This window comes from Ursus arctos, unplaced genomic scaffold, assembly GCF_023065955.2.
Source record: "Ursus arctos isolate Adak ecotype North America unplaced genomic scaffold, UrsArc2.0 scaffold_10, whole genome shotgun sequence".
NCBI classification, from domain to species: domain Eukaryota; kingdom Metazoa; phylum Chordata; class Mammalia; order Carnivora; family Ursidae; genus Ursus; species Ursus arctos.
In genome coordinates this window covers 23903053-23927770 of record NW_026622764.1, presented here as the reverse complement: position 1 = coordinate 23927770, position 24718 = coordinate 23903053, and the positions used below count along the sequence as shown (strand labels likewise).

At 34.8% G+C, this 24718-nt stretch overlaps 1 long non-coding RNA gene across 1 annotated transcript in view; it reads left to right on the top strand.

Annotated features, from left to right (window-relative positions):
- The window catches only part of LOC123000713 (uncharacterized), a 51672-nt gene that overhangs the window by 21366 nt on the left and 5588 nt on the right, over positions 1-24718 (top strand). The window lies entirely within an intron of this gene.

Genomic DNA, 24718 nt, shown 5'->3' with positions numbered 1-24718 from the left:
ATCCTCCACCTTCTCCAGAAAATCCCTTAAACAACCCCCTGCCACTTTTAGTTTCCCTTTCCCTGCAAGATTTACAGAGAGCACTCCAGGGTATACAGCTTATTCATGTAAATACTAAAAAACCAGGAAATAAATTTAATGGAAACACCCAGGATGGCTAATAAGGCTCAGACATAAGCTTATTTTGCTGGGCCCTATAATCTCGCTCCGACAGCTTCTGGCCTTCTTATACAATGTCTTCTTGCAGATGTATCCTAGAACCCCACCCAAAGAATTCATGTCCGTTAGATAGCAGCTGATCTTTTAAATTATAAAGCTCCTTTACCTCCACTTTTCAGAAGATCCTACCAAATTTAGAGAGAAATTAGAAAGACTGGTGTCCATTACAACCTCACTCACAGAGACCTTGGTTGGCTGCTAACGGGTGTTATTCCTTCCCATGATTGTACTTTATGTGCTTTTGTTCTCAGACAAACCTGATGGCCCATGGCCATGGCCATGGCCAAAAAGAGAGAGACAGAGAGAGAGAGAGAGAGAGAGAGAGAGAGAGAGAAAGAACCTAATGTAGAAAATAGATGACTGGAATTTCTTCAGGCCCTCCTACAAATGAGCAGTTGAAGGCTGATGCTCAGGGGCTGATAGGCTTTCCCCCTAAAATGAATCAATCTAAAATCGAATTGTATAGGCCTTTGCGAAGTAAAGTATGCAACTGCTTTATATCCTGAAAATGCTTGCTGCTTGTCCTGGCTGAAAACTGACAAGATATTTATTTATCTACTTACTTACTTAGAGAGCAGGAATACGGGTCAGGGGGAGGGGCAGAGGGACTCTCAAGCAGGCTCCCTGCTGAGCGCGACTAAGGAGGGGCTCCATCTCAGGACACTGAGATCAGGACCAGAGCCGAAACCAAGAGTCAGACCCTTAACCGAGTGAGCCACGCAGGTGCCCCGAAAATTGGCAAGATATTTAAAGAGGTTTTTTGTTTTTGCTTGTTTTTTTTTTTTTTTTTTTTTTAATAGCTCTGTGGTTGGAGATTGGCCAGATTGGAAGCTGATATTCAGAGCCTGATATGACATTATTTTTTTAATTTGACATCCTCCCCTAAGCTAAAATAAAACTATGTACCCAGAAGGAAAGAACCTTTTAAACTCCTTTTAAAAGGATTTATGGGTGGACTAACCTATGATGTCATTTGAGTTACAACTCAATTATTTGAGGAATTGGGAGCAACTGTCCTTACCTTATAAATGTTTGCAAAAGGAAAACTGCAACTCCAGAGACAATTCGATGTTCACTTATTTGTTGTTACCGATCCTAAAACCTCCCCTATTTATCGCAAATAAAGGCTTACAATATTGGCCTTAAGAAATCAAACTGCTTCTTGGAGGAACTTGCAGTCTTACCCTGTGCCTTTGAAATGTAAATATTAACTCTTAATTAGACTATCTAATTAGATAGTAGAGGGGAGGGAGTCTTTTAAAATACAATTGCTAGAAAGGCTCTCTTGCTCAAACTCTAGACCACAGTCTACTTATGATTACTTTTCAGGGACAAATACAAATTTTGAAAGTCTTCTCCATAAATATTAGCAAAAAATTTTCAAGTAGGTAACTCTATATTGTTCTATCTGCCAGAGACACAAGTATTTAAAACCAGTGAGCATTGTACCAGATTCATGGCTAAAGTTTCGGAATGAAAGCTGTGAGATTTCTGTGTATGTCTGTGTGTTTATGTATGCCTATGTATGTACACCATATAATATTTTTCTACCTCCAGATGATATTGCCAAAATTAATTTATAAAGAGTTCTATTTAATTGGCTTAAAATTAAGGGCTTATCAATATGTATTCCTAAAGTTCTCAGAAATACAACAGAAAGTAGCCCAAATGCATTTCAGTTTCATATCATCTGGAAAGATATTCAATATTAAAGTTAGCTTACATTCACGAGTTTAATTAAAATAGGTATGACTTTAGAGTTATCAACATTGAATATAATGCAGACATACAACATTTTTTCTGCCTGGGTTTACTAGTCAGATAAGTTTATATTATATTTCTTAGAAAAATCTGTCTGCAAGAAAAACAGTCAGGATGATGGCTGACTTTGTCTAATATCTCATGAAGTTTTCATGAATAATCTAAATATAATTGTTAATAGCAAATGATTTACATAGATATAAATAGAATAAAAAGTTTTTAGGTGAACTTTTTCAAATAGTTTCCCCACATCTTTTTGGCAGCCTGAAACCTTTAAGTTTTGCTAAGTTAAGCTAAATGATAAGTTTGTCGATTATTCAGATCATTTCCAAACAAGATAAAATGCGGAAACATTAATTACTGAACATAAATTTATCTCCTTTTGGTTTCCTTATACAAAAGAACTAAAGGATATTTGGGTCTATTAGTAAACATGCATGCCACATTGAAAATAAAATATACACTGTTAGAAAGCATGTATGTCTAGAAAATAGGAAATACATTCATAAATGTGCCATCGTGAAGAATTCTGGTGTAACAGTTTACAATTGCTTACTTTTAGTCAAAGTTGCTATAAGTTGAGAATTCTAATAAACAAATGTAGTCAAAACAACTAAAAAAGACAAGGGAAACAATTCTCTATGTAAGCCAAGTTAGATGTGTTTTGGTAAGAAGTATGAGATGTAAAAATGCACTTTTGTTGAGGAAAAGGAAACAATTTTGCCTACAGAGATGTTAATTATTTTAAAGTGAGAAAGAGAAAAAACATAAGACAAAATCTGAATGTAAAAAAAATTACAGAAGGTTTATGAAAAAGGAATCTTTAGACAGGAATATTAATGTGTGGTCAAGCTGGCTAAGATTAAAACCAATTTAATTAAGTTAAATGAATTTTAATATCAAAAGTGCACTGGTGCAAAATTAAACTTTTTTTTTTCTCTCTTTTAAAAGGACAAAGTTTTCTTGGACTATTGCTCTGTTCTTTATAAGAAATTATAAAAGGTTTTTCCTTTATATTACAAAGTAATCTGCCTAAAAGAACAAGGATTTTGTGTTTGATCAAAACAATTTCCTGTGTAGGTGTCAGGTCTTTGATTACTTAAGAAAGTTGAGTCTTTATTCAAACAATCAAGGTTGGTTTTTATAGCTGTTTTTTTTATAACTATTTAATTTTCTGTGTTTGCCTTTAAAGTCTTTAATTGTCACTATGGTTAAGTGGATAATTGTTTCATAGTGACCTATGATCCAATGTGACCAAGGGTTTTCTTTCTTCCTGTTGTATTATTCTACAAACTATATGAAACCCTAAAAATCTAATTTGTCCTGGTATAATGTTATCAGTCATAATTCCAGTTATTATCTTAAAATATTACGTGTTGTAGAAATAAGGAAATATTCTTATCAACTGCATTGTAGTAAATTCTCATCAGGTCTTTATTCATAGTCATTTTGAAGTCTTGTCATTAATAGAGGCTTATTGTTTTACCCTGAGCTTTTGCAAAAGTGTTTGCAAAGGTCCTTCATCTTCAAGGAAACTCCGGGAAAACACTCTAGAATACAGGTTTCTGATAACCTTAAGATCATAAAACTGAATTTCCAGAGCTAATGAGAAAACTGGATTGAAGCAGAACAAGTATTAATTACACGAGACTGCATGAATTGAGAAAGATGATTATGATTTTTTTTTTATGATCTTGCTTGTTCAACTTCTGGACTGTGAAACTTCTTGAGAAAGTTTCAAAGGTGGGACTGAGAGGGAGCAAAATATATGACCCCAAAATATGCTACTTTGGCCTATGAATTATTTTGAGCTGAAGGCAATCAAGACCCAGCAGACTCAAGAAAAATTTCTACCTTTCCCTTACCTGCCTAAAAGAATTTAAACAGGGAGGCCTCTCCCAAAAAGAGACCTATTAACCAGACATAACTTTTTATTGGAAAGACCTACCTATATGGCAGGGCAAATATCTGATTACCAGACATCTGTTCTCCTTAATGTCCTGTGAATTACCCTCCTCCCCTTTGAAGCCCCAGGCCCTTCTCTCATTTCTTAGCTCAGGATGGTGTATAAGCTTCAACTGACTGACTTGTCCTTAGGTCCCATATTTTTTTTATGAGGCTCCTGAACATATGTAATTAAACTTGTTTTTCTCCTGTTAAACTTTCTTATGTCAATGTAATGGATAGATCAGCCAAAATACCCTAGAAAGTTAGATAAAACATTTTTCCTCCCCTATAGTCCCAACAAGCAAATATCCTAGTACCTACATTGAAATTGTCCAGTTTACTAAACTAATTGGGTTCAGGGACTGAAATCCCTGGGATCATGGTGGTGCAATTAATGAGTCATTCTCCTGATAGAATAAAAACTGGTACTTAATACCAACAGAGCTTCAAAATTACCTCCTCTGAGTAATGTTAAATTATATCTATTCTCTTTATTCAGCCTCTCAGAAAACTGAGTCTTAGAAAGACTTAGTCATAGCTAACTTCCTAATATTGACCTTTTTTCCAATGAACTTTTTCCCTTCCTAAAATTTTCTCTTTCTTTTTTCTATTTTGGAATGAGTAAGCACCGAATTAAACCTTTTTCTTTTCCCTGGTGCACCAGGGTGGCTCAGTCAGTTAAGTGTCTGCCTTCAGCTCAGGTCATGATCTCAGGGTCCTGGGATTGAGACCCATGCTGCATCAGGCTCCCTTTTCAGTGGGGAGTCTGCTTCCCCCTCTACCCCTCCTTCCACTCATGCTCTCTCTGTATCTCAAATAAATACATAAAATCTTAGAAAAAAATTTTTTTTCCTTTTGTGATGAGGCTAAGGGTGGAGGCTTAAGTTCTTTTTTCAGTTTTATCTTTGAATTATGTCATGATTACGCTATACGTAAATGGTAGTTATCCAAGAGTCATTATTATTCTGCCACAACACAGTATGTATCTACCTTAACAATATGTGATAAATTCAAATCTTTCTACTGGCATAAGATTTATAAATCTCCTTTCTTTTCAAATCTTTTTTTTTAAATTTTCTCTTATACTCTTCATTCTTTCCTATTTCTGTAAAGTTCTTCCAGTATGCTTACCACTAGCTCCTTAGTTTTTGGTAATCTAATGATTTTCTTTACTATAGGGCTTTCTAAAGCCATAACATCATATTAACAAGATAGCGGACATTTTGAAATACCACTTTGTCTTACTCCTCAGTATTTCAATTAGTAGTTGCCATAGATTCCACCACTATATAATTTGTTTTAAGTCATTGAATCAAATATCTCAAATGTCAAGAAACTTTACAAGTGTTTCCTCTTAAGACTAATGTTTGTTAGTTTTGCAATAAAAATGAAAGATTATGAAAACTGATTTTATAACATAATGTATCTGTAATTTTGAAAAAATACCCTATTTTCAGCAAGCGTAATGTTAATTACTTCATCTTCCTAAGGACATAATGAAAAATACAGTTTAATATGTATCCACAATGGAACAGAGTTAGAAAGACCCTGAATTTTCTATAACAGTAATGTGCAATTATAATGAGAATCCATAGATAGAATATTATGCAACTGATACAAATATTTTCAAATAATTTTATATTATTTTAAAAGGGATAAAATTGTAAATACAGTGTGTCTCAACTATGTGACTGTGTGTGGGAGAATACACATCCACACACATGCATCACAGACCTTCGGAAAGGAGAGTACTATAGTGTTAACCATAGACAGAGCTAAGTGCTAAGATCTTAGAGTTGTCTAATACCACCTTTATCTGTTTATGTTTCCTAATTTTCTACACACACATATTATGCTAATCAGTAAAAACTGAATCTGTCTTTAGAAACAAAAAATCTATCTTTTTGTGAAGACTAAAAATCTATCAGTAAGGCCTTCTCAATATGTGTTCTCATGTGGACGATAATATTCTTTTTAAATGTCTATTTGCACAAGTAAGTGAATACCAGCGGGATAAACTCTAGTCTCCCCTACTCCAAAGACATTCACTGGGAATGAATTAAACAACAAGGGAGATTCCTGAACTCTTACAAAGCATCAGGTGCCCTTTAGTGCATCATCAAATCACTGAATGAATCCCAGAGGCCCTAGATCAAGGCAGCACACAGGCCATCAACTCCACAGGCATCTAAGAAGTAGCATCCCCGTGTACAATCAAGGAAGCTTCTCTGTTAGCACTTGGTTAGGCTACACATGTGACTGAGAAGCAATTCTCCTGCATTCAACAACAGAAATAAAGGAGGGGGGGGGACAAAGAAGTTTCTTTCCTTTCATATTCAATAAGTAAAACACTTTACTCCTAATATATTACCTCAGTATACACTTTTTTTTTATTATTACAGGTTTTGCTCTTAAAATCATAAAAACTCAGACTTTCAAGAGATTTTGTTATTAAACTTCCGGGGTCACATTTTAAATCCATAAGAATCATCTAGAGATATTGTTAAAATAAATTCCCTGGGCTCCACTCTGAGATACTCTGATTTGATGGTAGGAATCAATATTGCAAATAACATCCCAGGTATAACTGAAAGTCAAGGGGTCCTAGGACCCTTTAGCAGGCTGGAGCATGGTTCTCATACCTGTAAAATCCTTTGACAACACTGTGAACAGTTGTCATTTGCAAAGAAGACACAAGAGAATAATCATTGGTAAGTTTAGGTTTACATATACATCTTTAAATTACACACTCGAGGTGACTTCCACATCATATTTCATGTTCATTTCACTCTGAGAAAATAAGATTAAAAAACAAAATAAAACAGGGTCGCCTGGGTGGCACAGCGGTTAAGCGTCTGCCTTTGGCTCAGGGCGTGATCCCGGCTTTATGGGATCGAGCCCCACGTCAGGCTCCTCTCCTGTGAGCCTGCTTCTTCCTCTCCTACTCCCCCTGCTTGTGTTCCCTCTCTCGCTGGCTGTCTCTATCTCTGTCGAATAAATAAATAAAATCTTTAAAATAAAATAAAATAAAACAAACAAAAAACAGAATCACCCAAGTAGATCCAGCAAATGCAGCCAACATTAACAGCTTCCATGGACCCACATCTTTAATATCCAGAAGCATTAAATGATTTCAAAGGGGGGAGGCAAGAAGTTAATTGGTTTGTAACTTGTTCTAAAGCAGAGGAAGTTGACCCATTAGTCACAGGGCTGAAGGAAGGCCCACACTATTTTTAACAGCCCATGAGCTGTTTTAATTTCTTTTGAACTGAGAAGAAAATCTGTACTCTTTTTTTTTTAAAGATTTTATTTATTTATTCGACAGAGATAGAGACAGCCAGCGAGAGAGGGAACACAAGCAGGGGGAGTGGGAGAGGAAGAAGCAGGCTCATAGCGGAGGAGCCTGATGTGGGGCTCAATCCCATAAGGCCGGGATCACGCCCTGAGCCAAAGGCAGACGCTTAACCGCTGTGCCACCCAGGCGCCCCAAAAATCTGTACTCTTAACTAAAAAAGCTTAATATATATCATTAATGTATTTGTCTTTATGCCAACACAGGCTTAACATATAACTTCAAATATTTATTTAACGGAGAAGTGGGACCAAGAAGGCAAAAGTGCTTAGGGTTCATGAAAGTACTAAAGCAGCTCTGGTCCAAAGTCGTCTGTGGTAACTGTTCTAATTTAAAAATTTAAAAAACTGAGACGGGTTGTCATTCTTCTCTTCTTCCTCTACCTTATACAGTGGGAGGTTAAGTGTGAAGCAGTTTGCATTTCTCACTAAATTATTTTTCAGATTTATCAGGAGAAAAGATATGAGCTCCTACCAAAGCACCACGACCCAAAGATGTCTTCGGGAAATGCTTATTGACTGACTGACATTAGTAAAAGTTGCTAAAGAATTCATAGCCATATGGATACTGCTTGGGAAGTGTACATTTAGACTATGACATGCAATCAAGAAAGTTAGCATTTTTTCCCTATATTTGACGAATTGTTTATATTGTTAATCTTTTCGGATCTTTCTTAGTATGGATTCTGCTAACAAATTCCATTAAGGACAAATTAAAAAAAAAATACCAACATTTTCTGAGTATCCATTTTGTTTGTTCGATATCTTTGTCCAAAAAACAAAAAGTTGTTCAAGGAAGGTTTACTGTTTCTCCCCAAGAAGCCCTGAATTCATGTTTGTTTCATTCTGAACAGGCCATATCATTTTTAAAATTTATACGCCTTATGGCCAATGCATTCTACTTAAAGCTAGGTCAAAATACTCAGTGAACTGAGTAATCAACTAACAACTAAAATTCTGAATTACAGGAAGATATTCACCAAGAAGATATACTTGCGTACAGACAGTCATAAGCAACCAGAATGCAATAAAAGTGATATGCCTAAATTAATAATGATGGCAGTAATCAAATAAATCCTGCATTTGCATATTTATATTTTTTCCATTCCACCTATTTGCATTGTTGCCTGGAAGGAATTTAGGATGATGGCAGAATGGATGTTTGTTTTCCTGGGGTCCTAAGTAAATTGGTTGGGGTCTGAAGCAACTGGAGTAGACTGCTAACATTTCTTTCTTGGTTTATTTTTATCTTCTATGAGAATAAGGCAGTCCTAAACTAGCAATGAAAGGGGAAAAAGAAGTCACTATATCCACTAGGTTGTTCTTACATAGTAAAAATAAATATTAATTTTAAAAATTGTATAATTATTAACAAATAACGTAATTATTGTATTCTAAACAAAAAATAGCTAAAAGTCAACAAAGAAAAAATATATTTAGGGTTTTATATGTAGTATAATTACAACCCAATTTTTAAAATGCAAATTATCTGTACAAAAATTTTAAAAAATATAGAAAGTAATTTTAGGTAAGTATTTTAAAACATTCTTATTCCTTTTGATTTTTAAATCTTTTCCAAATTTATACATAATGGAATTTTTAAATGTGAGAAATACAGCCGATACCAAAATAGTGATGTGAGCATTAACTGAGGAAAGTAAAATATAAATATACAATAAAATAGAAGATTATATTTTCAATGAGGAATAAATAAAAATGTAAACTATTTGGATTACTTTAAAATTTGTTAGTGGGATGTCTAAAGCCATAATTAATTAGGAATTAGTGTATGACAAATTAAAATTTGTCAATAAATTAAAAATTGGTCACTTTCAACGATGTAAACCTACCTCTGCTTATTTTAAATTCTTTTTCATTTCTTTTGTGCAAGCTTTTATACTATCATGTTGTTTTTGATTGGTATGCCATCATTTGATACATTATCTACCCCCAAATGACTGTGAATCAATCATAAGAACTATTAATGATATTAATTCCTCTGCTTCCCTTTGAATAAAGAAGGTACATCCCTTCATCTGAGGTGAAAGGCTTGCCTTTTACAGGAGTCTGAGAAGTAAATGGAAGAGACAATTTCATGGCTATTTGTATGCTGAGGAAAAGTTGTGATTTCAACGCATTCCATGATAGTCTCATCTAGTCCTCAAATTCTTCTCCACTGCCTCAAAAACCTATTGCTCCTACTCAATAATCTCACCACCCTAAAAGACATTTAATTCAATCCTTGCCAGTCCTCTGTTCCTGAAAACCTACCAACCATACATTTTTATGCTTCCAAACAGTCAAGCTCAGCTGACTAACACCACTGTGAATGTGTGTTAAAGAACTTACTTGGGGCTTCACAGGGCTTTCCCAAACTCTCAATATCCTTGTCAATCACTCTTCTAGTAGCAATCCATAATCTTACCCATGTTCTTCAAGCTCCCAAACTTCTCCGGGCCTCCTATTCTCTGCAGATAATTTTTCACCATCAAGACAGTCAAAGATTCCAAGATAATGTTTCCCTTTATATTTGGGTCCCTTCCTACATGTAATGTTTATAGCTTTATCCTTCCTTTTCCTTCCTCCCTCCCTTCTTTATTTCCTTCCTACCTCTGAGGAAATCCTGTTTGAAAAATCCCTTGATTCTTAAAATTGTTCCTGTAGAATTACTGATTACCCTTGTTGCTGTCTATGTCCTTCTTGATAATTCTATAAATGTGTTTATTCTTGACAATTTCTTACTCATTCTTTTAAATCTTTTCTTCTTTATCTTCCACTATACCCCAAAGACCTACGTGTGGCCTCTAACCTTCTTTCTCTGCCTGCATGAAAGAACAGTCTACTGTGTATTTCAAATTCATTATATTTACAATTATATTCAAATTATATTCATGTCTCTTCACCGTTCACCCCATAGCCAGCAAATATTTCTTTTTTTTTTTTTAAAGATTTTATTTATGTATTTGACAGAGAGAGACAGCCAGCGAGAGAGGGAACACAAGCAGGGGGAGTGGGACAGGAAGAAGCAGGCTCATAGCAGAGGAGCCTGATGTGGGGCTTGATCCCAGAGCACCGGGATCACGCCCTGAGCTGAAGGCAGACGCTTAACGACTGCGCCACCCAGGCGCCCCCAGCAAATATTTCTAATCTTCTCTGCTTTCACTGATGCCTCTGTTCATAATCAAGGCCCTGGGGTCATTTCTGATTTCTCCTTTTTCATCCCCATCAATATATGTAATAATTTTCCAAGTCTAGCAGATTCTACACCTATAATATCTCTCCCACAAGTTCATTTTTTAATCTTCTAAAATCAGCATTAATATTCTTGTGAAATATTAGCATAACTTAACTGGTATCTCTTCTTTCATCTCCTCATTCTGATCTAGGATATATACTACTAGAAAAAGTATAATTTTAATTAATTCAAAAGACTGCAATGACTCCTTGCCTACAGATTTAGCTTATCCACAATATCACCCCAATCCTGAATTTCTATACTTCCATGTGACTATTATTTTTACCATTTGATATAGGAATGCTGAAAAGTTATTAGGTAGAACCCAATAATGTAGAGGGGATAGATTAATTTTAAATGTGTGTCTACCACAAGCCAACCAGAGCTGGCTGATCTATATTTATTTCCAGAGTTGTTCCCCATAAAATACCACAAGGAAGGTTTTATCCTTATTTTATAGGTGAGGACCAGTGATATAGAGTGATGTTAAGGAATTTAAATAGGTTCTTATGATTAGAAGTTGACTCCTATTTTCATGTCATCTTAGGCATGCTTCTTCCTACTCTACAACTTCCATTATAGTGACTGACCTTGATGGTTTATTAATATCATTGAATTTCAGTCAGAATAGAGCTCTTATCAGCAAAGATCCTGCATTTTATTCTCTTTAACCAACATGCCTGACAAAAGGCTTGGCACATAGAAAGTATGCTAAAAAAATACTTTTTTCAGTGAATTGAACACATGCATATTTTTTTAACTGACAACTTAAATCTTAAAGACAAGTTTAAATCTTTGAAGATTTGAGAAAATTATGTCAATAAAAAATGACTGTGTTCAATAGTTAAGTGCCTGCTGCTCACCTGGAGCTGTTCTAGACACTGGAGATACACTAACAAACAAAATAGTAAAAAAAAAAAAAATCCTTCATAAAACTTAGCTTATAACTGGGGGAAATATGAAAAAATAATTTAAAAAATGTAAGGAAAATGTGACACACACACACACACACACACACACACACACACACACACAGAGGAATATTATCCAGCCATTAAAAAGGAATTTCTGACATTTGTGTCAATATGGATGGACATTGAGGGCATCATGTTAAATGAAATATTGTATAATTTTACTTATATGTAGAATCAAAACAAACAGAAAAACAAATTCACAGATACAGAGAACAGATTGGTAGTTGCCATAGGCAAGGGAGGGTAGAAGGGGGAATGAGTGAAGGTGGTCAAAAGTACCAACTTCCAGTTATAAGATTAGTAAGTCCTGGGGATGTAATGTATAGCATGGTGACTATGGTTAACAATACTGCATTGTATATTTGAAAGTTGCTAAATAGGTAGATCCTAAAAGTTCTCATCATGAGAAAAAAAAAATCACATTTAACTAAGCTTACTGTGTTAATCATTTTGTAATATATACAGGTATCAAGTCATTATGCTTACACCTAAAACTAATATAATACATTATTATATGTCAATTATATTGCAATAAAAAAGAAAGAAAATTGAAACATGCAAAAAAATTATATATATGTATATATAAAGTATTAATATGGTGATAAGTATTATGGCATAAAATTAATTAGACAAGGGAAAGGGAGATGGTTCGTGGCAATTGGAGTCTACAACTTTAAATAAAGTCATGGCAGACCTCCTTGAAAAGATGAGCATTTGAGCAAAAATCTTGAGGAGGTAAGGGAGCCAGCCATATTGATATTATAGGATCGATAATTCCAGCAGGGGAAAAGGAAGTGTAGAGGCTACAGCAGTATCAGGTAAATACCGCAGGGGCCAAGGGCGGGCTGCCCCAAGTTCAGTCACTTCACAGGAACATTATTTTGAGTTAAAAGTAATCAAAATCTAGTAGATGCAGGGAAAGTTCTCTTTTGGTCCTAAGCTGCCTAGATTTACACTGACATGGAGACCTTGTACTAAGAAGAGAACTATGAACAGAGACATCCTTTACCTAAGAGACTTATCTGCATAATAAGGCAACCTTTGTTTTCAAAACAAGTCCTTTCACCTTCCAGCTAATGGCATTCCTTCCCTTTATATTCTCAGACCCTAGTCCACACCGTAGCTCACCGTAAGCTTTCTGTTGCCTCACTATCTTCGGAATGTTATGTCTATATGGATTCCCCATAATTATGCTATTAAATTTGATTTTCTCCTGTTAGTCTGTCTCATGACAATTTGATTCTAAGTCCAGCTAGAAGGACAATAGGGCAGAGGGAGGAGGTCTTCCTCCCCAACAATATCTAATACTTCTGAAGAACAACAGGAAGGCGGTATGTTGTAGGAGTAAGACATGGGTTCCAGAGTAGGAAATGAGGTCAGAGAAGGTCAGAATAATGTAAGGTAATGCACTGTGGGTCTTTGAAAGGACTTTGCCTTTCCTTTGCTTGAAATGGAAGTGATTAAAGCTTTTGAGCAGAACTGTGGTATGATCTAAATTGCAATCCAAAGGATTCCTTAGCTGCATGAATGCATGGAGACTCGTGAAAGGAGTGGCAGACTGGAGAGGGAAGGCAGAAGCGGGAACACTGATTGGGAGGATATAGCAATAACGCAAAGGGGCGGTAACATAAGATAGTGGTTTCCCAGAGTGGAAACAGTGGAGTTGGGAGAAGAGGTCAAATCTAAATTTACTTTCTAATTAGAGCCAAAATTTATAAACATATTAGACATGGGATGTGCAAGAAAGAAAGGAATTAGGAATGATGTCAGACTTTGGCCTGTGCAACTCAAGTTGTCAATTTCTACAATGCTGAAGAGTACAAAAGAGGTAAGTTTGAGAGGAGGTACCACGAGGTCAGTTGTGCACATGACACATTGGGATACCTTTTAAGACATCTCAGCAGATAAATATATGAGCCTAGTGTTCAGGGAAGAGCTCCATCTGGATATATAAATTTAGCAGTTATCACTGTACAGATGGTAATTAATTTTGAGACCAGATGAGAACATCGACGTAGGGGTATATACAGAAAAGAGAAGAAAGGCAAGAAATAAGACCTGAGGGTGCTCAAAGGTGAAGAGGTTAGGCAGATGAGGAAGAATGAACAAAGGGACAGAGAGAGTAGACAGTGGGGGGAGGAGGAGTAAACTATAAGATACTGGAGTTTTGGAAAGCAAGCAAAAAAACAGTGATTGAAGAAGAGAAAAATGATAATCTGTTTCAAATCAGATTCAAGTAAGATAGGATTGAGGAATGGCAAGTAAAATTTACAGCGTGATGGTCATCTGTAACCTTAAAAGAGCAGTTTCAGAGGAGTGGTACAGACAAGCCTGATGGAGAGGTTTAAAGATAAAATAAAGGAAGAGAATTTGAAGACAGCAAGTAGAAAAACCCACAAGATGTTCTGTTTTCAAGGGGAACAGAAAAAATGACGTGGTATAATAGTAGAGACATGGGTCAAGGGAGAAAGAAGAGAAATAATTGTAGTATTTTAAAAACAATATGGGGAAATTACAAAAACAATTATCTCATATATACCATATTCAAGTTCCTACATGGCAAGAACCAGGTCAAAAGATACATAAAAAAAAACAATAATAGAGAATTATTCCTAGTAATGATAATTTTCTCTTGAGCAAACAGATTTCTACACTAAAAATGTAGAGAAATGGGACAATTACATGTTTAAAAAGTTTTTGAGGGGTGACTGGGTGACTCAGTCAGTTAAGCATCTGCCTTTGGTGTGTGTCATGATCTCAGGGTCCTGTGGTCAAGCCCCACGTCAGGCTCCCCACTCAGCAGGGAGTCTGCTTGCCCCATTCCCTCTGTGCCTCCCTCCTCACTTGTGCTGGCTCTCTCTCAAATAAATAAATAAACAAATTTTTTCAAAAAAGTTTTTGAAAAAATTTTTGATGTTGAAATCTCCATTTAGCAAAAATAAATCAAAGTCTAGATATCTGTATGGTCAATGAATATACTAGAAAGTCGTAATTAACGATATATGGTAATAATTCCAAATTACATAATGAGGATATAGGATGTGTTACAGTGATATATAGCTAAGGGTTACAGTCTCTCATATTTTGGTAAATTGATCACTAGATCACAAGGAGAAGCTGTGAAAAAAAACTGTAGATAATTTCTAATCTGATAAGAATTTACAGTACTTTGGTTATTTGGATTGTAGTTGATCAATTAAAGTCACAATATATGATTTAAAAGAAGTAATAAATTTTCAAAATACAACTTTCAATGGAGAAAACAAAAATTACAGAGTTTTATCCCATTATTTCTAATACCCAGTTATCATTCCAGTAATAAAAAGTGAGATGGGGGGGGGCATTTATCTTTTTAAAAAACTGGTTTCTAGAATACTACTGCGAGGGAGCCTTTAAGTGCTTGTAAACCTCATTTTGCCTATCTAACTTATTAGTACTCAGTTATTCTGTCACTGATGAAAATTAAACAAGGTAAGGAAACAAAAATCTTTATATCATATCTACAAATTGAATATACATCAACCACTTAATGAGATAGTATAAAGATGACTAAATAGGCATGAAACCTTGTAATTTGGTAAGCCTTGCTTCCACCCCTGTGCTCCATCCACCACCCTTGGCATTGGAAGAAGGGCTATCGTGAAGACCTCTGGAGAGGGACTAATACTATTTTCTGAGATGACCTCTTCAAGTGGGGCCTAAAGGAAAGATCCAAGCTAAAAGACTCCATTAGATATTCCGTTGGAGAATAATATGGTTATTCTTGAAATGCTGCAAAGGAAATAACTATAGTAAATCTGATTTAAAGAGGGCAATTAAGTTAGAATTGTTCAGTTCCAAGAAGTGGCTAAGGAAATATAGTCTATAAATGTAAAAGCTTGTTACTAACAAATCACTCCTTTATATCACAAGTGTATGACCTAGAAAGCTATAGCTTCAGTAAACTTATGAACCTGTGCATTTACTGCTATTTCTTATTGAAGCCTGTGACTGAGATTGAGCCCCAAAGAAATCGGTCTGTAAGAGGATGTATGTCAAATTACTAAATAAATTTAACTGGTCAATTTACGGGAAGTTTGGGATAAGAATGATGCAATTCTATTGACTGAATGAATAAAGGAAATTCAGGCAATGCTTTCAGTAATTTTGCCTTATCAGATTAATTCTGAGCGTTCAAACAAATATGCATAGAACATTTATCGGCGTAACATAATGTACTGTACATATTTTTTTATGAAATTGATTCATTTTACTTGGATTTCTGTTTGATGACTTCAAATCCTACACTTCCTGGATTTTTCTGTTTTGTTTTGTTTTTTGTTTGTTTGGTAAAAATAAAAAAAATGCCAACTTTAGGGAGGTTTATGAATTTAATCTTCCTACTTAGACATATTCACTTTTTTGCTATATCCCCAGTAGCACTAGTTCAAAACTAAGTTAATTTTGGCATAAGTCTCTATAATAGCTTCCTTACCTCCTGTCTTTTCTCAATTTATTCTATTAGTGAAGAATTAGTTTTTCACAAATTTTGAGTTTGTTATGTACTCTATTTATAAAATCTCTTCAAGTTTGAGTTCTATCTGATACATACTTACGATCTGATTAACTTAATTGGGTGCTCTTTTGAATATCTCTATTAGCCCATGGTAAATTACAAAGACTTTAAATTTCCTACAGTAAAATTTTAGGTGCACATTTTATTTTACCCAATATATGTGTATTTTCCTCCTTAGTGATGGTACTGAGACAAATGCTAGCTGATACCTTACTAAAATATGAAAATTCATTCCTTATTTTTCTTGCATTTGAAACATGTAAAACTATCTTTATTTCTCTGTGTAATGTTTTATTTTTAATGTAGAGTAATTAACATTAAATACTTAGAGCTATAAAATTATAAAGTACTAATAAATTCACAAAACCATAAAATCTAAACTAATTTTAAACAAATGAGTTCCTTTCCAAAATCACACAAAAAATATTTGACCACCCAAGTTGCACTTCAAAAATTTTAAATAGAACCTCAAAAACACTAATACATACTAATAAAAATAACATGTTCTTTCTTTCAAAACATTTTGGTAACTAGGCCACGTGAAGAGTCACTTAAATGCTTAAAAAGTTTAAAACAAATATAGAATTACATATTTGTAGCAGTCAATACCCAGTAAAAAGCAATTATCTACAACAGTAAGGTTGCTGGAATAAATATTCTTATTTCTTAAAAATCAAGTAAAATCTACAAGAAATGCTTTAAAATTGCCTTAACAATATTCTGTACATAGTACCTTACGCTGAAAAATGTATCATTGTTATAGAAATCTGTGTCTTGAAGCTTGTATTTTTGAAAGTGGCTTCAATTGCCCTAATGGTTATAATTTGTAAGAGGTTGTTGGATATCGTCTTTGTTTTCTACTTGAGTGTAGCAAACAATGGTTAGAATATGAAGACTGGAAGTTGACTGTGAGACCAGAACCACATTATTATGATATGTATTTACGTGTTTGGAATAGTATATTATAGTATATTATATATTGGTATGAAGAATAATCATTTTGGTTGCCAGTTTTTCTTTAGCAATCTCACAATTCCCTTTGACTTGCAATCATTTGGACTGTTCCTGTTTTAATCTATTTAGAAAAGGTCTAACATTGCATTTGGCATTTTAAAATGTTTGTTCATTTTTGTCTGTGATAAAGGGGGAAATTTTCATAAAACACAGAATCAACAAAATATTTTTTCCCAGACAGGGACTGGTCTAATGTATTCTAACACTAGTAGGAAATTCTCTGAATGGCAGGATTCTTAGGTGGCTCCTCTACCTAAAAAATCCGAGAAAAAGTGAGAGTAGGTCAGGTTGCTTTACAAAATATGAACCTGTTTTATCTTCTCTGTGATAAGCTTACCTAGGCACTCAGTCTTCGGGACTATGACAACTGTTACTACATATGTCATTTTAGTTTTTAAGTTCAATCTAAATTCATGATTACTTGACTTGTATGAAAAAACGTGCTAATTTAACCTTATTAGCAAATAAATTAAACTGAAGTGTCTGAATTTTCCTCTTGACAGATTTTGGGAAAACAGAAACGTGTATTGTAATAGTAAAAATAAGTTGTATTTTATCCACGTTTACCAACTAAAACATTTTGTCATCATGTGATATACGCCATTGGAAACTGTTAAAAAATATCACTATTCTTAAAATCAATCATAGCACCATCGAAAATTCATTTGATTTTTTGTTATTATAGTGACAATAAGAAATGTAATGAGATAATTTATAAAGGACAAATGCAAATTAATCCTAGAACACTGGAAAATAACTTGCAATAATGGTAACCACCATGGGTAAAACCAATCACTGTTGATTATGTGAAGGCAATTAAATTGTTCCATGACAGAGCATAGAGAAATATGAAGAGAAAAACACTGCTGTTTAAAGAAAAAAAGCTTAATACTCTCTATGAAAAAAAAATCCTTTAAGGAATGGACCCATACCTTCACACTTACAACATAGATTGCTTTGGAGCAAATATTTAACTTTGGGCTTATTTTATTTGGGAACGCATATAGGAAAATGTATCTATCTGGCTGTTTTTGGAGCAATATTTGTGGCTCATAAACATCATCTCAAGATACTCATATATCTACATTTTCTAAAAATAATATAATTATCACTGGAAATATAAATATTTGAATTATTTTAAAAGTTATATTTCCTGGAAAACATCAAGGGAGTTTGGAATGTGTTACCTTACATCACAGGCAAATGTCGCATGTTGGACCCAGAATGAGTCTTGAAGAGAGCGGGAGATTCCTGCTTATCTTTGTTTCCCCAGGAATGGAATGACTCTTGAAGGATCCCTCTCTCATCTGCTATCAAAAATATCACTCATCTTTTCCCATTCTGTTAAATGTAATACAAAGACTATGCTGATGATTTTATGTTTGAGAGGAGATAATTCTGTGCACAACTTACACACAAACATGTTCCATGCTGGTTATATCTTAGGCTTTCACTAATAGTTGATGAATGAATGAAACTCCAAAAACATCCCAATTAATATCACTTTAAAAGCAAATCACAATACCACCATCCCTACCACCTTCTCCAATAATAAAAACACTTGAACTCAGTCACAGATAAGAAAATTAGTAGGTTGACTTTAAAAAGTATATTTATAAATTATACAATTATATGCAGTTATTGTTGTAGAAATCAGTCTATAAATTGTATTTGATGATATAAATTTTGTATCATAAAAAAAAGAGAATATAAGAACAGGTTTATTTATTGGACCATAAGATCTTTGAGCACAGGACCATGGTATTATCTCTAATTCTTAGAATAGTTTCTGTTGAACAGATAAACGCATTTAAAAAAATAACTTGCATATGAATAGTGTTTCAAAAAACAATTTGTAAATCCATATTGTTTAGCACACAGGGTAAATTTTTACAAAGAATCAATAAAGTTTAAGAATGGTAGGAATTTAGGTCCACTCACAAAAATCTACAAGACACCTTCATATAATTTATGAACAGTCTGTACTAATAATTCTAGAGTCACTGATCAACATGTGTAGTTCTGTGTTGTGTCTTTGCTTCTTATTATGTCTTACCTGCTGTCCCCCCAGAAAATATAACACCTTAGAATAATTGACCCATTTAACATATTTCAATTAAGCAATTATTATTATGGGGAAATTGAAACAGAATTATAATATTTCAGAAGCATATTTCTGCCACTTCAGTAAAAATGGGGTTTTCTGTATACTTGACCTTCCTACCTGCTACAAAATGAGAACAGAGATTCTCCAACTATAAACTACTACTATTGACTTCCGGATCTAGTAGAATGTGAGAATAAGGCGAGAATAAGGGCTGTAGACTACAGGAGCAAAAAGCAGTCTAAACTACAGCCATCTGCCAAGGCAACCCCCTTCCTCCAAGAATGCAAATCCCAATTCCAGTCACCCACCCTCTTTCTCCATCTGCCAACATGAGAAGTAATCGTGCCTAGTTACCTTCCATTTTCAACACCTATTAGATCTGACTAAAGTCTCCTGTCTGTTATACAAAGACTCAAAATGTCATCTTACAACCTTATTAGCTACACAAGAAATGTGAAGTATTTTCAGCTAAACCAATGAAGTACCTTAACTGTAAATAGCAATTTGGAGAAACAGAGAGTGAACATTCTACCTCATTTATTCTCCCACCTCTCTTATTAGTTATTCACCTACGTTTCAGGGAAATAGGCTTTGGCTATAATAAGAATTTCAAACTAGAAGCTAGGAAAGAATCAAGTGTTTTGGGTGGTTTACAAACAATCTTTCTATTTTAAATTTAAAGATGAGGAAGTTGGTTTAGACTGATCTCTAAGGTATCTTCCAAATCTATGATTATAATTGAATCCTGCAAAACAATAGAATGGTTATTAGGCAAATTCCACTTGGTATCATTTGTGGTCCACGAGGAAACACAACCCATACTACAAAATACTGAACAGCTCAATGAAAAATCCAAGTTGATTTAGTAAAATAATTGTTGATGTGAAGGAAAATTAAAACAAGTTTATCTTGTTATTTATTTCAGAGTTGAAAATATTTTCTTAGAAAAATCCAAAAATCTTTAAAAGTATATTGTTGCACATAGTCTTTGCTTATTTAGATGTTTAATCTTTTTTTTAAAGATTTATTTATTTATTTAGAGAGATTGAGAGAGAGAGAGAGAGCATGTGTGATGGGGAAGAACAGAGGGAGAGGGGAGAGAGAATGCCAAGCAGACTCTATGCTGAACATGGAGCCCAACACAGGGCTCAATCCCACAACCCTGAGATCACTACCTGAGCCAAAACCAAGTGTCAGTCCCTTAACTGACTATGCCACCCTGGCAACCCTAGATGTTTATTTTTTATAAAATATTTGGCTTTAAAATCACAACCATGTTTTCTGTGTATGATGGGCTCCAAAATATCTTTAGATGATGGCCTACTTGGTGGTATTAGTTGTTGCTTTTGTTTTTAACTCACCTCATAACCTCAAATTCCTGACATAAATCATAGTTTCAGTTTTCTATACCCTTATCAAAACTAACTCATGATAGAAACAAACGACTACCACTGGCTGATATATAAGAAATTTTTATTACTCCTTTGTGGTAAAACCTTTACTTGCATTCACATGCTTTCGGAGATCCCTGAATTCTGTTTTTATGATACCCATTACTTTTGGAAGTATAAAAAAACTAGGCTGTCTTCATCTTGAAATGGATTTGGTGTTTATTTAAATACACTAAGTCTCTTGAGAACTATTTTGAGAAGTACTGTCAATTTGCTTATTATCTTTTAGTGTTGAAACAACTTCTTTCTTAAAATTAATAAAGGAATCTCCTATTTCCCATGGTGTTCAGGAAATTCCCCAATTGTGGTGAGGACTATGTTGATGGATCATGTCCTATTTGTAATCTTTCTGAAATTCTCATGAGATTTTAGTGCGTGAGGAACTTCAGAAAGATCACTATGACTTCTCAGTGAAATCAATGTGAACATCTGCAACTACTCCTTCTGTGTGTCTTAGTGATTATCAATTGTCCTGCATACTAAGCCAAGGAAGGAGAGTGGCTGCAGAGGGCTGTTTATTCAGTGAGCTACAAATGGGCAAGGAAGAATAGACTTATCTCTTTATCTTCCTGCTTATGATATTCTCTATGAAATGCCACAGCTGATTTCTGATTTTAAAAAGCGTAATTTTTTTCATTACTCACTATAGAAGGTAATTAATTTTACTGCTTTCATTTTGCCATTATAGTATTTAAAATTGAGAAAAGTTAGGTGACCCTTTAGTAGTTAAAAATCAAATAGGTGTTGGAAACAGAGGATTTATTTTTACTCCTATGCCTATGTATCAAAATCTTAACCTGATCTTTGTAATGTGCATAATACATGTCTATAAAGTAATGATATATACCCTAACAACTAATAGCCTTTGAAATGCCTGGAAATATAGTACCCAAGACTTTGCCTTTATTTCAATTTATTACCAGGGAGTAGTCCAGCTCAGAATCTAATTCATAGCATTCTCCTTTTGATTACAAACTCCATTTTCTTCAGTTCTTTCTAAAGCTCCTTTCTGCTAAATCTGCTCTTCAGATTCTTAAAGACCACCATTGTCCATTTTTCCAACTTGTTCCTGTCTTTTGGAACTATTCTTTCTCTTTCCTTTCTAGTTTGGACCCAGTTCCTTATCCATAAATAATTCTCTATTGGGATCATCTAGCACATTTGCGTTATTACGCTTTTACCAAATAGGCTCAGCAAATTCATAACTGGGGTAATATCTTGTGCCCTTTCATCCCATTACCAGGGCTTAATACACACACACACACACACACACACAAACTCACACACACACACACACACACACACACACACACACACAGAAATCCCTCTACTAATTGGCGTCATTACAAAATCATTGTTTCCTAATTCAGCTGGAGCCTCGGATCTCTCTCTGAATTCTTTTTCATCTGCACTTGCCACCTTTATTCACAGAAGATAAATTAATTATGAACACTGTATTGGTGAGGAATAGTTGTCCATAAATTCCCATACTCCAAACTAAAGCTTATGTACAGCCACATCACCAATAACCTCTTTAAGTAGTAAACCATGCTACTATGCCTTAAGTCATTTCTTCCTCAGACCCTGGTCAAGTTGTCGTCATACCCAACTTAGACACCTTCAAAGTCTTCCTCCATATTGTCTCTTTTTCTGATCCAATAAATATGCTCATATTTATCTCCTTCTAAACAAACCAATGATTTTCCCTTGATCTTATTTTACCTCTTAGCTGTGTCCAATACCTTCCCAACCAATTTTTATAAAAGATTTGTATTTACAATAATCATTTACATCCACTTCCACACCTACCATTCATTCATCAACATCTAGCATTAGTCTTCCTTCCCAAGACATCTCCTTTTACTGAATGAAACCTCCTTTCGCTAATTAGCATACTGCCAATTAACAAAAGCAGTGGACATTACCTACAGCACATCTGCTGGGCTAACATTCAAACCTCCATCAGTTCTCACTCATTTACTTCCATGATGAGTCTGGTCTTACACCTCTTTGATCAACTCTTGAATAACCATTTTGCCAATATTCTGTACCATTATCACTGCTCTTTTAAATCCCACTTCTGTGTTATCTTGGTGATTTCTTCTATGATTATGGTTTCATTTGTCATATCTTGTAAGTCCTAAATCTATAATTCAAATGTCTCCCCTATCTTCAGTCTTGATATCAAAATGCATGCAACATGCTAATGCAGAGTTATCAATTAGGATGGGCAAAAATGGACATCTCTTCCCCTGCAAACTAATGATCCTTTTTGTATTTTTTTTCTCCCAATTAGTGGTATCTTAATCTGTCAAATAAATCAAACTGGGACCCTGTAAGCAATTCCTTAATTCTCTTTCTCCTTTTTATCGAACAATATAGAAGGCAAGTTTAGACAATTTGACCACTTAAATAGCTTATGAACACATTCCTCCTCTATGTATTGAATACCTTAATCTGCTACTTCCTAATATCCAGAGACTCCCATAAAGCAAAGACCCTCATTAACAAACTGGTAGCTTGGAGGCTATGTATGACTCAGACAATTTTTATCTAATATTACTAGTGTTGATCATACACAGTGATGGGTAGATAGGTAGATAGATACTTAATACTGCACATGTACTTGAACATAGTACAAAATGCTTCTGGTACCCCAATATCCATTGTGCATTTTTTCCATTATAATAAAATGTTTAATGAGCAATGGTTACTCAGAATAAAAAATCCATTTTATAGTCTTCCTTGCACCTAGGCAGGTGGACATAGAATATAACTCTATAGCAGTTTCCAGTAACCTTATCTAGATGAGAACACTCTCCTCCCCCATCACCTTGTTCATTTCTTCGGGTACCTAGACACAGTGAATCACAACAATAACAGTTAGAGCTCAGGGATGGTGGAGGAATGAGCTAGACATAATCTGGCTCCATATAGTTTTGGTAGAACAGAACTGACACTCTAGCCTCGGACTGCACTTTTCAAGACTAATTTGTGAGCAATAAATAATTTCATTGTTGCTGAAACACTTATTTTAGGATATCCTGTTATTTGCAGCTGAACCTAATTCTAATGAATACACCAGATTTTTGGCTATTTTTGAAAGACTGGACAATCTGGCAATTCTATGCCACATTTCCCCATGGCAACGACTGGCTAGAGCAGAACAGCTTTCGTGTTAAAAATTCTGCATTGTCTCCCTCTCTGGACTTGTTTCTTTAATAATTAATTTTTTTGCATTTGAATATCAAAACCATTGAAATATAAGATACAATCCAATTTCCTTAATGTAACATCCAAGATCTGTGATGATTTGGTGCCTAATCATCTTCTTAATACTCCTTTTCGTCCTTTATTCTCCCCCTAAACAAATTCTTCGCATTTCCCTGTCTATACCAGTCTCTTACAAATTGTCTCTTCCTTGATTTAGAACTTTTCTTCTGCCAGAAAGGGCCTGGAATGCTCCCCATTCCAAACAGCACACGAGCTACAGGGGGCCTACTGTGATAGTTGACCTAAGATGTTCCTTCTTACAGGATGCCTTCCCACTCCTCTAGGTTGGGTTACATGTCCCTTTTCTATATTTACAATACCCTGAGTATATCTATTACTACATTATCTTAAAAATAAATCTCTGCGAAAGGATCTATAACTCAAGAGTATTCTAAGTAAAAAGGCAAAGTAATATGTAGGGTGTTATTTTTTAAATGCGGGTTACCAGGGGCATCTGGTGGCTCAGTCGTTAAGTGTCTGACTTCGGCTCAAGGCCTGATCCCAGGGTCATGGGATTGAGCCCTGCATCAGGCTCCCCGCTCTGCTGGGAGCCTGCTTCTTCCTCTCCCACTCCCCCTGCTTGTGTTCCCTCCCTCGCTGGCTGTGTCTCTGTCAAATAAATAAATAAATAAATAAATAAAATCTTAAAAAATAAATAAATGAACACGGGTTACCAGAACTCCAGAGATTGTGAAGCAGTAAACTTAAGACTATGCCCAGGAAACTGCACTTGAAACAGCCTCTGATAGTTCTCACACAGGCAATGCAACAACTGCATTTTGACAAGAAATGTTTCTGGATGTGAGTTCCTAGAGAAATTGGGCTGTTTTA